Source organism: Coturnix japonica, chromosome 5 (assembly GCF_054131305.1).
Source record: "Coturnix japonica strain WE chromosome 5, WE-NBRP24, whole genome shotgun sequence".
NCBI classification, from domain to species: Eukaryota; Metazoa; Chordata; class Aves; order Galliformes; family Phasianidae; genus Coturnix; species Coturnix japonica.
This window is the reverse complement of record NC_140667.1, coordinates 20879769-20893686: the sequence shown is the minus strand read 5'-3', so window position 1 is coordinate 20893686 and position 13918 is coordinate 20879769. Positions and strand designations below refer to the sequence as shown.

At 34.3% G+C, this 13918-nt stretch overlaps 1 protein-coding gene across 11 annotated transcripts in view; it reads left to right on the top strand.

The window, feature by feature from the left end:
- Positions 1 to 13918, top strand: part of LRRC4C (leucine rich repeat containing 4C) — a 426317-nt gene that overhangs the window by 149297 nt on the left and 263102 nt on the right. The window lies entirely within an intron of this gene.

Below are 13918 nucleotides of genomic sequence, written 5' to 3'. Positions count from 1 at the left end.
AGTGCTTATCTTTGCAGTATGTTCTTCCCATTCTAGATCTTCTTGTAACTACAAATTCCACCCAGAATGTTTTACCCCTTCAAAATGAATTTTCAGTTTCACTGCACATTGGATTGAGACCTTGTGGAAGAGGCAATTTTGTGCAATTGTTTTTCTGCTTATGGTGCTTATTTTTCCTTTTATTTATTTTTTTTATGGGTAGAGATTTCTTACTTCATTGACATTCTGTCTGTGATCTGTTTTTTGATTATTAGTTTGGTGAGGGCGGGGGGGATCATCTTCTGATCTACTCACTGTGAACAGGATGAAAAGTCTTAAAAGAGGTTACCAAATCTTGTATTGAAGAAATGAATTTATCCATGTGAAGGTGAAGTTTATAGAATTCCATAGTGCCTTGAGTTAAAGGGACCTTAAAGACCACATGATTCTAACCTTCCTGCCATGGGCAGAGACACATCCCACCAAACTAGACTACCCAGGAACCCATCTAGCCTGGCCTTGGATAGATCCAGGGATGGGGCATTCACAGCTTTTCTGGGCAGCCTGTTCCATAATGTCACCACCCTCTACATAAATAAATTTCTTACGTAAAATTTCTTTCAAAAATCTAATCTAAACCTAATCCTTGTTTATTTACAACTATTACCCCTTGCTCTGTTCCTAGATTCCCTGATAGAGAATCTTTCTTCAAAAGATACTAATATTATATTTGTTCTTTAAGGAAAAGGATGAAGAAGGTTGGTAGATTTATGTTATGACATAACATCACTGTGTATTAGTTCACCATGGATACAGAAGTTAGCATAAGAAAGAGTATAATCACTTGGGTTCAATTGTTTGAAGAGGAGTTAATCCAAAATTACAAAGCATAGAGAAGATAGGCTTGTATTCAGTTATATTTCTTCTGTTTCTGAATTTACTTTGATAGTTTGGAGTTTTTCCAACCTATCCAGAAAACTGACTATAACCCCTCAGTGATAGAATGTTCTCCTTTAATCTTCAAAGTATTACACTGTGTCCCTGGCAACATACATTAGCCTTAACTGTTATTAATTAACATCTGTCACATGCCTGTCACACGTCTCCAGATTTGTATGAAAATTACAAAAAATCTGCTTCTCTAGGGTGATTTCCACTGCCTACTTTGGTTTTCCTTTTAAGCAGAAAGACACAGCAATAAGTTAGGATTTTCCCGAACACATAGACTTCGGATTAATTCACTGAGATGGTAAAGAATCACAGCTTACTTAATGATATTTTTTTTTGTAATGAGGAAAATACAGGGTGGAATTTTAAAGAAAAGGATACCACTGTTGTAGTACTCATAGTTTAGCATTCACTGAACTGTGGACTGTAGGTTAACAATGATGTTCAGACCTATCAGAGTTGTTCTTCTGACTGTATCATCACATTCAGATGCGCTGCTTATACCTTAATTTGTACCTTAATATTTAATTTACTAGCCATTAGATCTTAAAAGAAACATTTATCAAAACAACCAGAACTTTTCCACATCTCTAATTGGGACTGATGCTCAAACTCAGAATAAGTTAGGTACTAATAATTTTATGTAGCTGATGGACCTCAGACTGATTTTAATAATCTGCTATCCCATTTGAAACAAAAGAGCATTCTTATTTATACATTTTTATTACATTCTTGTACCCCTTTAGGATTAATAAAAGGCTTTAGAAATTTGAGATGTTTTAACAGTCTTGATTGCTGTTTTTTATTCTAATATGGATAATCATTTTGAAGTGATAGCTACAAAGTTAATCTTTGGAAGCTGAATAATGAAAATTGAATGATCACATAGATTACCTGAAGCCCAGTAAATTCTTAATTTCTTATCTCTATCCTTCACAGTATTTTTCAGACAGTAGTTGAGGAATAAACATAATAAATCAAAAACTGTACTATTGATTACTTGTATTACAACATGTTATTTCTTTTCAAACCTATACATAATTTGAATCTTGAGCTCTAAGATTTTCTTTCCTTTTCTGTAATAAGCAATCTTGTAAATTCAGCCTCCAGTGATAATCTTATCACTTTGAAAAATTCAGATATTTAAAATCAAATGTGAGATTGTTTATAATGTGATTTTAAGAGTGGAAAAGTTTTGGAAATAAGGTCCTTTTAAATTGAGCATACTGTTTATTTCAAGTTCTTCCTTTAGATATGTGGTTTTCATCTTATATTGGATCAGTCTCTTATTTTTTGAGAATCTTACAGTTGAACAAAAATGATAATATCTGAATTATATAAATATCAGTACAATTAGTACTCTATAGTAGCATTATTATTGTGTCATTAGATTCTCTAATGAGATTTATATAGAATTATAACCTTTCATGAGATGATTCTAAAGTCTAATTGTTGCTCTGAATCCTAAAGGAATTCCTCTTGTCCAGTCAAGTGCATTTTAAGGTTATAAGAATTTCATACATCATCCGGATGTTCCAGTAAACATTTCAGCTTGAATACTAGGCATCCATATTTTGACAGAGATGTGCTGAGATGAAGAGAAGTGCCTCAAAAAAACAGGCCAGGCTTCATCTTGTTCTTCTGCAGCATGCGAAAACCTAAAAATGCAGAATTTCTCTTGCCACCTATTTTTGGATCAAGTAGTTTTTGCTACATTCCTTTGTACTAATAGCTGATTGTTTTAGAAAGCACATCAGATTTTAAAAAGCAGACTACAGCTTGGTGTGCAAGCAAAAGTGAAGTTTAACAGCCATTTAAAAGCCAGCTCCATAAAAAAAAAAAAAAAAAAAGAAAAGAAAAGAAAAGTCTTGTTGCCTGTAGCAACAGGATAAGCATATCAAGTGCCTCACAAATAACTTCACAGTGCTTTCAGTTACTTTTGGAACTGCTGATAAAAGAGGAAGGTGTCCCTAGTGATCATTTTAAAGCAGTAATACAATTAGAGTTAATAATAATAATTGAACATATGCAAAAGGGAAATTCACTGTGTTTTTTAATTTGTTTATGCATCTAAGGTCTAAGGTTGCAAAGTAATGACTTTATTGTGAATAGTGTGTGTCAGAATATGAAAAGATATTTTCTTTCCTGTACTAGAATATTCTTCTTGAGTTCCAGGGCTATAGAATCAGCAAATGTGTGGAAGGTGAGAAGATTTGTCATTGTGTGCAATCAAGTATACAGGTAGAAAAAAACCTTTTTTTTTTTTTTTTCTTCTTTTTTTCTTTACTGATCCAGTCTTGAGGACCTAATATTAACCGATGTTTATCCTAACCACTCTATGGATTAAATTTTGTACTTTTTTCAAGAGGTAATAATGGCATAAATTATTAAAATGTAATGCACCATTAATATATTTTTATTTTTTTTCTTTGTTTTTATAATCATATAGTATACATAATGTATGTCTGAGCTTTAAAATGGAAATTTCAGTGTTGGTTATTTTCACTGGGAAACTGCCTGTATGGACAGCTAAAGAGACACAGGATTAATGTTCAGATTTACTTGATGACATTATAAAATATCTTTGTATCAGTCTTATTTTCCAACTTGCACAAAGATGTTTGCTTCAATTCATTTAATTAATTTTATGAGAAAATACTTTAAAAAGGAAAGCAAAATAGTTGAACAGCTTTACAAACAGTAAGCTATTATGAATCAATTACATACTATGTGTAAAGTAAATAAGGACATTTAATCTCAAGGTGTTTTAGCATACTTCTACCTGTGTAAAAAAATGCAGTAATTCTATACCTAGTGAAAAAGTGACATTCAGATTTTAGTTTGAAGTAAGTTTGCTGATTCCATGGAATTGGAAAGATCCCAACACCTACACTCTGCAGAGATCTCAGTTTTCCCGCAGCGTGGATGAAGACAAGCAAACATATCTGCACATCTGTTCCTGTCACTCAGGATATTCCACAGGACCAAAAGTGTGTCTTTATAAAGGCAGCCATATTAATGATTCACAAAAAGACAAAAGATTTTTCAGCTCAGTTGCAAATTGTTTGTGTTCACCTCTTGCTGTCTGGTTCATTGAGCAACTGTGGTGTTTCTGCTGTCATGGAGAGTTTGTCCAGTGGTTTGAATGCTAGCCAGGGGATTACTAATACCTGAGTAGATTTTCTGCTCTGTCACAGTCAGATAACAGCTTGTCTGTGTGAAATCCATAGACTTTTTGACAACAGTTGTGTGAAGCTGAAGAGGTCACGACTCAACTCTGCAAGGAGGACTTGGAAAGACGAAAAAGGATAGAGCACTGATAGCAGGTCAATTGCTCCAAAACACTTGCCTGATAGCAGTATTGAGGTGTTTGCCTCTATATTGCCTGTCCTGCCAGCTGAAGATTACATATCAGTGAAAATGAAACAAAGTTCATATTGTTTGTCTTCTATCCACATACTAGACATTGAGTGAACTTTTCTTCAGCTGATACAAAGCAATCATATTTAAGTACTGTTCTATGATACTTAGGTTCTGTATCTTGCAGTTCCAAGATATTCAAGTAATCTACATAGTGTCTTCCAAAGGTCTTTACTTCAGTACCGAAAGCCTTAAGTTTTCTTGCTGCAGATAATTCATGATAAAATATCACATGGGCTGGAAAACAGCATTTTTGGTTGCTGATTTGGTTTTGGGTTGCAGCAGAGATGCCTGAAGTAGGTCTTGCTGTAGAAGTTATGTATCTGGGAAGAAGGGAATTTAATTCAAGCTCCATGTCATGTTTCTTTTGCAAAGTTGTTTTCAGATCCTGAACGGTTTCATTCAAAACTAGCATAGTTGTTCTACGCCTTTGGTGTAGATGAGTATAATCGGTAGATGTAATTTAGGGAAAAGTGTGTATTAGCTAAAGTTGCGATCTTATTTTTGTTTGTTTATAAGTGACTGTGTGCATCAACCAGATTTTTCATTTAAATCCTAATTTTGAGATATTTTTGCAGTGTGAGTTGTGCCCTTAAATTATTGACTGTGTATCCTTTACATAGAAGAGCGATGAAAGGAATAAAGCATAAGCAGCTTGCTCAAGCCTTACTTTGTTTTTAGCATTAGGTTGGTACTTTAGTTCCCCTCTGGCAGAACACCTCCAGACTGATATTTTGTTTGTTGCATTGGCATTTATTGAGTGCCTTATAGAGCAACTCAAGAAAAGGTAATGATGCCTGAGTGTAGTAATGCATCTTAGAAAGGAAATAGGAATATTTTGTATTGCTGATTGATTAAATTATAATAATAATTTATAATATATAATATTACATAATAAATATAACATAATAATAATAATATAATAAGTATAATAAAATAAATTATAATAAATAATAATAAACTTATTATTTAATGTGCTTCATTCTTAATTTTTCTGAAGAGCCATTAAATGATGTGGCTGAAAGTGGAATTCTGAAAGCACAAGCCTCTCTTCAGCTTTCTCACAGGATTTCTGTTCTTTTCATTATATTTTAAGTCCTCTCGTGTCAAGGCTGATATGAAAATGTAACATGCATTCACAGTATAGCTGCATGATATGTTTTCCAAAGCACTGAGGTAGCTACATCATAATTACTTGTGGAGCTATTAAATGAAAATACACAGCAGTGTTTGGGAATATGCAAATCCTTGCAGGATTTCTTTATTAAATCTCTAACTTCTATCAAGCAATAGGTGCCTCCCTTCCATTTCTTATGCAACAGCGAATACTTGATAATGTTAAAGCCTTTTCCAAATTTGGTTAAATTGATCCCTGAGGCAAACGTACTCAAAGAGAAGTCATGATATCATTGACTGAGCACAGGTATTAGTTAAGACTGGGTAGTAGTATGTAACAGGAGGAGAATGGAAGAAATAAGGCATTACATTACTTTTTGAAATGAAGACATTTACTGTAGTGAGAGATGCACTTTAACAGAAACGTCATCAGAAACAAAGACTACAGCTTAAGCTTGTAGTCAAAACATTAAGCAAGCTCTTTTTTTTTTCCTAGTTCATAAGTATTTGCTAGTTTAATGGGTTATTACTGAACTGAAAAATATATGGTGTTTTACTGAACAGTTAAAAGGAGTAGACATACAGCAGTTGTAACATTTCACTATGATTTTTAATCCTCATTTATTCATTTTTAAGGCCTGTATATAGTAGGGCAGTTCAACAACAGTTAATGTTCCCTTTCCCTCCTCTTTTCACCTCCCCATAAAGACTGATCAGAACTTGAAAGAGGACATCTACTTGCTGAAGGACAAATATATCTGTGGGAATTTCAGATGCCAGACAGCATGTCTGAAAGAAGGATGTTTGTTTCCAGACAAGTTCAACATGAGTGTAGTGATGATCTGTAGTAAAGCCTATAGCAAACCAAGAAAGAGATATGTTTGTATTTAAAAAACAAGTTTTGACATAACCATTTCCACCTTTTAATTTTTTTTTTATTTTCAGTTTTTAAGTCTTCTAGCATTTGTTTTACAAAACAGTTCAATCACCTGTGGGAACTGCAATGACAAAAATAGACTGAGTGTATCTGTATGTGCATAATAATATCTAGTGGAGACAGACTGTGTGCAAAATTGGCACAATGAGCCACTAATTGCTAAGACAGTTGTGCTTTACATATGGTGTAGGTGACTCAGAAGAGATTTTTAGTAATGAATATTTTCAGACAGAAGAGATTCATTTCACAACAGATAATAAAGGACAATTTTATAAGGACAGCTGCAAAGCAGTTTGTGTGGTTGGAGTCACTGAGAGGACAAGATGTACCTGGGGTGCTTTAAGATTAGAAACAAACCAAAATCAGAGTACCTTACATACTAGGTAGTATGTTTAGTGATGGGAAACATCAATGGCTTGCATTTGCTCTGGATGATGCTCTGGCTACTGTGAAATATTACAGCACACTTACTTAAATGGACATGTTTAATATTGAAAGAAATGCACTGGAACCTCTTTATGTAAGTATCTTCTCAGTTTAGAGCCACAAGAAACATTTTCTCTGATGCAATTGTCCATTTTCACCCATCCTCCAGGAATAAAATTATTCTTTTGAACAGCATGTATAGGAAAATTTGCAAATGGGAGTTTGCCTGTATCCACCAACAGTACCAAGCAAGTTATATACCTTGAGGAAACAGAAGAACTTGAAAATATTTTAGAAAGCAGATATCCCAGAGTTCCTTACTAACAAAGAAAATACAATATTTCCATAGTGTTTTACAGTTTCAAAGTTAATGATAATTAAAAAATGGTGCCTAAATGTTTGTGCTTGGGAGGGAGGGGGATGCTTTTTGTGTATATATTTTAATAGCAGTGTTATCAGGAAGATTAATTGCTCTTGGCAGCAGCTGAATTATTGTCTGTTTTTGTAAGAACCAGAAATATGTTTGCAGTCTGACACACTGTTGTGATTGAGAAGTTTTTTTACCGTTCTCTAAGCATAAAGAAACACACAAATAATTTATGCATGACTTATGAAATTATTCCATAAGCAATAGTGGGTTGTAGAGGCAGGTAAGTTATACGTGTTTTCTAAGACAGCTTCATTCTGGCTATAGAAATAGTATTCTGGTTAATAATCAGTCTTTAAAAAAAAGTAAATAAACTGTCCTTTACTGACCTTTCTTTTAAACTACTGCAATATTAAGTGAATATAAAAGAGTAAGATGGCCATATGTTGTGATACACTTTGTCAGCTTGAAATGATTTCTTCTCCAAACCTTCTTTAGGTTATTAATTTAAAATAAAATAAAATAAATTCTCAGTATTCTCCCTGCACGTATCTTTTACTGAACAAAGCTGTTGTGCTTTGTGGTATGCAGTACACAGGTGAAGATAGTTACTGCCTGTATCTGTCAGGTCTATGCACTTCAATCCGAGAAGCCAATGACAAGGTTTTCTTTATATTTTCTAACATAAAGAGTGATAATGTATGATCTCCATGTTTAGATTCAAAAAAAGATCTATATTTATAAGTGAATTATAAATTGGGTGAATGGAAGGCTTATTGCTTACTTATTTCTACCCATGCAACAATCTATTTCTTTTTTTCTTTTCACGTTCTACATATAGAAAAAAATAAAAACAAAAGCTATTTAGTTGTTTTACTTCTAATCGAGGACATCCTGTCCGTCTCAGGTACTTTTAAAATCCTTCAGTTCTTCATTCATTGACATAGGAAAAAGTGGAACAATCAGACCATTCTCATTGAGCATACCAATCTATTTACAGAATTTTCAGGACAACACATGCATTTTCATTATATTTTGTAGTTCTGCACTGTGACAAGTTGATGTTTCATGGTAGTAGCAGTGGGCTGAAACATACGTAAAACTGACTGTCATCAAGTGGTCTAATGATCAGCCTACTAAAAAAAGAGTGTTGAACATGGGCTTTAATTTTTCATTCTAGATTTAATGAGAATATTATTTTACCATTTGTAGCTGTTAAAAGTTAAAAAAAAATGAAATAAAATTAAGGTGAAAAAGACACTAGGAATCTTGTTCTTAGTATGCAGGCTTCTGTGCATCACTTAGGCATACCATGAGGTGACAGGTGCTTGATTGTGCAGGCAGAAAAAAGGTAGCTGGAGCTGTTGCTGCTTGTGGAGCTGTCTGCTAACTGTCCAGAATTACAGCCTTCTGTTTATGAGACTGACCTCCCTTGAGGTTTTTTCTAATTTTAAAAGGAGCTGCTCAGTTGAGGCTGACAAAATTCAGCCAGAGATACAATAGCAAGATGGATAACGTGTAATCAAAGTGTAACACTTAGGGGGAACCTGTGGTGTCGTGCTAGCATAATGACCTTGTGTTTATTAAAATAAATAACCTCAAGCAAGTCACTGCCGAGGAGTTCAATAACAGAAATATTTTCCTATCCTTCTGCTGCTGAGTGAACAGGGTCTGAAGGTGCCACCTCTAATTGAAAGCAGCCTGCGTTCTCATAACTGCTAAGGCTAATTTATTTGTTTATGACAAATAACTGCATGCAGAGTACATGGTAAAGGAGTTGTGCAAGGCAAAATTGAGATAGATTTTCCATCTGCGTTGAAGAAAGCTAGCAAATTCCCTGGATTATTATTGCACATGACTGTGATAAATATATATTTAAAAAACAACAACAACAACAAAACAAACAAACAAACAAAAAACAAAACCAAGCAGTATTGAGTTACGGAAGTTGCAAACATTTAGACAGGTTTCAGTGACACTTTTCTTTGACATCTTCAGGTGCCTATGGTCCTGGTAGGAATATGTACTACACAAACTTGACTGACTATGCAAGATTTGAACTTGCAAAACAGAAGGCTAATCTGGTTACTAGCAATCATCTGTTCTTTATACTACATTCATCCATGTACTGAAGACCACAGATATGCAGTCCTGAGTAAGCTGCTCTTGACTGTGTTTTGAGCCAGTGATTGAACTTGATGGCTCTCCAGAGGTCCCTTCCAATTTTAACTCTTATTTTGTGAATTTCTGTTTGCTTAGTGTTTGAGTGTTATCTCATAACTGATAATTCCTCAAAATACTCCTGCAGGGTGGAAAATAGTGGAATCATATTTCTGTCAGAATTGTTTAAAGTAATATAGTCACCCTCATGATGTATGCTTATGTCCTTGATAAATGCTATTTCAGGAGGACTTGAAACCATTGAACATGATAGCAACCTGTGGATGAAGATCACTTAGTGCAGCTTCTATTCAGTATGACTAGCCTAGGTGCAGAGATTGAGCTCTTTGTTCACCCAGGTTTTGAATACCTTGAAAGACAGAGGTATTCCAACTTCTCTGGGCAATCTGTTACAATTTTTAACAGTGTTTGTGGTGATTTTATTTTTCTTGCTCACGTGTGACAGATTACCCTTATAGCAGCTTGCTTTCATCTCTTTTCATCTATTCTTGTGAACCTCTCCTTGTACAATCTGTTCTCCATACACTAAATCATGTTGAACTCACCTCTGTGCATCAGTACCTGTTTTATACTGACTAAAACAAGACAATTACACATGGACAACAATTGAATCTCACAACTGCAACAGAGGGAAATAATCACTTTCCTCAATGTGCTACCTGTCACTTTGCTAATAAAGCCCCAAATGCAGTTGGCATGGATTACTCTATCCCATCAGCAAGATGTTGCATTTGTCAGACTTCATTAGGTCTCTGTCTGTCTCTGACTGTTGCCTGCCAAGGTCACTCTGAGGGGATATTCCAGGTATAAAGCAGTCCTTACTTTTTCCCACATGGCTATATATATATATGTATATTATTTTTTTTTCCTCAGGACTAACTTGGTTCTTCTTTTTGATACAATTTAAGTCTGTTACTATTGGTCATGTAATCCCTATGCATGGAAAACTGATTCATGATATCTGCTTTGCTGCAGCTTTATAAATACTTGTAAACATGTCATGCTTGGTGGAAAATTATGGCATCATGTGCTTTGTTCAAGGTAATGTAATGATGGAAAACACAATCAAGTATGCTTATGTCATTCCTGATAAATACGATTTCAGGAGAACTTGACTTTTTCTGATTTTATCTCCTTTATTATATATATATATATATATATATATATATATATATAATATACACATATATTTTTCCCATGGAAGTCATTCATTCTTTCTTATTTTTTCTCATTTCCTCTGGACTATTTGCTGTTGATCCTCATCTTCATTAAAATGTCTAAAATTTGACACTCTTTTGAGAGGCTTTAACCTTGCTAAGTGCAGTAAAGAATAATTTTGTACCTTTTAAGGCTAAGTGTTATCAGCCATATCCCAAATATATCCTAAATACATAGTGTGATGCTTTTACAGCAGCATAAAATCATGTTTAGCTCCTGAGCCATAAAAACTTCCAAATCCTGCTTTGTGTAACCAGATTTTCCATGCTATGTTTGTTGTAGAAAGTTACTGGCCCTAGGTTCAGAATATTGCCTGTATTTAAGAGTAATCTGTTTCTGTCTGTTTTTTCAATGCATAGTTCCGCACTGTCAAGATAACTTTCAGTTCCAGGCGTGTCCTTTCAGCTGGCTGTCATGTTCTATATTTCAGCATCCTCATTATTGAAAACACTGAGTAGGTTTGAATCAATACCAAACTTGAGTAGATGTATTACTTCATTTTGATGAGAAAGTATTGTTAATTACTTTCCTGGAATTATTCTAAGAAGCTTTGCCTGTCTTCTAATCTGTTTTCATCCAGGCTGTACCTTCTTCCTTTTTATAAGCATATAAGACGAGTCAGTGTCTAAGCCCTGAACTCAAACGATTGTACATCAAATATCCAAAAATTATTTGTGATGTTACAGAAAACAATCACTAGCTCATATTTTATTGAATTTTTAACTTTTTTTATTTTCAGAGAAATTACATTTTGCTCAATATCTGTAAATCCTCAGCATAATTTGCTCCCAAATGCAGAAACTATTTGCCCTCCTCTGATTCCACCCTTGTCCTACATTCAAATATTTTCATAAAGTAAGACATCAGACAACAGAAAATTGTCAGAGGACACTATAGATCACTGAGCAATCTTTTTCACATGGTGTTTCTTTTCCAGCAGCCAGCTATTTAATTAAATTTCTTCATTATCACAAGGCTCTATTGGAGGCTCTACAATATTATTTATTTTTTTTTAATATACAGTCTGTTCACTGAATCTTCTTAGTTTTGTAATCTATGATAGGTCAGATCTTTTCTGAGGTCTTTCCTGAAGACCTTTCTGTTGGATTAGTGTGTGATAACCAAAGGCTTGATGTGAAGGCTCATTGTCCTTTTTTTGTTGCTGTGATTATTCCAGTTTTTCCTAATATTTTTTCCATTAGTCATTTTTGTTTTTATCTATGTGTTTCCTCGGACATGCAGCAGCTTGTAATTTGGTAAACACAGACTCTTAATCTAATAGACTTGTAATCTATGAGGGCTGTGTTGTGATATCGTGAAACAGCATCTTGTGGTAAGATGAGCTATATCCTTCTTAGACCCTCCTCTGCATAATCACACACTTTATTAGGATTTGTTTACTTTCCCTTAAGACCCTTAAATTCTCCCAAGAGAACTGGAAAAAAAAACCAAACAAGAATAAGGCAACCATCAAGCTTGACAGTGTCATGCCTTACACCTCTACTGTTTTCATTGTGTTAATTTTCATGGAGAAGTCTCTAGCAATTATCAGTGTCACTTAGGCATATATATGTAAGACTTTCAGATAGTAGTGCCTTCTGTTTATTTCTGTGGAAATTACAACAGATAAAAAGAGTATGATCACACAATTTGGTAGAACAAATTCTCAACTACAAAACATTATTTGTGTGCACCATTAGATGTGCATTTTTGCCAGTGATGAACAAGATCTGGTGTGCCATGCACGTGAAAATCATCACTAGTGGAGGTGACCCACTGTTACTGCCTCCGGTGCTGACGCATACCAGCCACTGCCTTACTCTGCTCACATGCACTGTTATGTCTCCACAAATGTTCGGCAAATGTCAATGAATGTCAAAGGCTATTTTTTTTTTTCAATTGCACTGAGAAATTCAGTGACTCAGTGACATGCCTTTGCTTCATATACATTGTCAGACTGCCCCTTTGCTTCTATATGTCACACAAACAAAATGTAATATAATATTGGCAGGAAGGTTCAACCTCTACTGCCATACTACCACCATCTGCTTCTGTCTTCGTGAGTCAACATAATAAAATAGGAGGCATTACTTTCTGAGCATCCCTCTTATGTTCACCCGGTGAATGTAGTAGATTTTCAAGAAATTTTTACACAAACTCCTAAATTACATAATATCTAGCAAATCTTTGTGTGGATTGTACTAGAAATATTTCAAAATGGAGGTTCAAGAGTTGGAGTAGTCTAATTTCTAAAGGAGCTGGGAAGAAAATTTCAATCTGATGGCTTTACAATGCTAGATTTTTACATGTCTCTGTATTGACTGTGGATACCTGCCAAGCTAACATTTGGCTAGGTCATCTCATCAATAAACAACGTCCTTCCAGGAAACCACTTTAATTCAATTAATACAGTCAGTCAAGATAGGCCAGAATTGAGCTCCCGTACTTAGTGGTATTGCAGACATTTGTTATCTACATATAGTTCTAATAGGATATGCCTATGGAAAAAAGAGCCTCAAGGGAGAACGCAAGCTAGCAATGTAATCAAGACGCATCCTTTGAAAGATTGTTGAGGAAATACTAAAATTTCATTCAAGGTCCTCATCAACTGCATTTGAGAGACCATTTCTATCTTACTTTTACTCATTTATGTTTAGTATATGACGGACAGAAAACTGCATTGTATTTGTTCACATGTTTTTTTATTTTAATAGCAAATTTTTGCCATGGCATTTTAAGAATTGTTCTAACTTAATCATAAATAAAGACAGCTTAGTAAGGAAGATAATGATACACGTCATAAATTTCTGCTAGTTGACAATTCATTTGAGAGTAGAAGATTCTTAGTAGAGAGAATCACAAATTATTGAAGGGACAAATGGTTAGAAGTGTTTTGTATGTTCTAACATTAGGGAGAACAGAAAACATAAAACACGTTCATGTCTGAATTCTTTATTTTTGCAAGAAATATTTAGTTAAAGTTACTTTGATTCTGCTTCATGTATTATTTCATGAGGTCTTGTATGGGTTTCTCATGTGCTGTTGATTGTGTTCAGGGTGTCCTGATGATCCCGAAAATATTGTTGGGATGGAAGACAAATAGCAAGCGAGAAACTGAAAGTCATATGATTCTTCTGTGTTATATCAATGTAATTACTATATCTGTTGCCCAGATTAGATGTTCATTGTCTTTTGAGAATGTAAACGCTTTGAGATTAACTCAGTACAGCGTTTCAAGCATGTATTATAATCCAAGTCAAAGACTTAAGAAAGATTGATGATTAAGTGCCAAACTCATTTAAAAAACTCAATTATATTCATAAGGA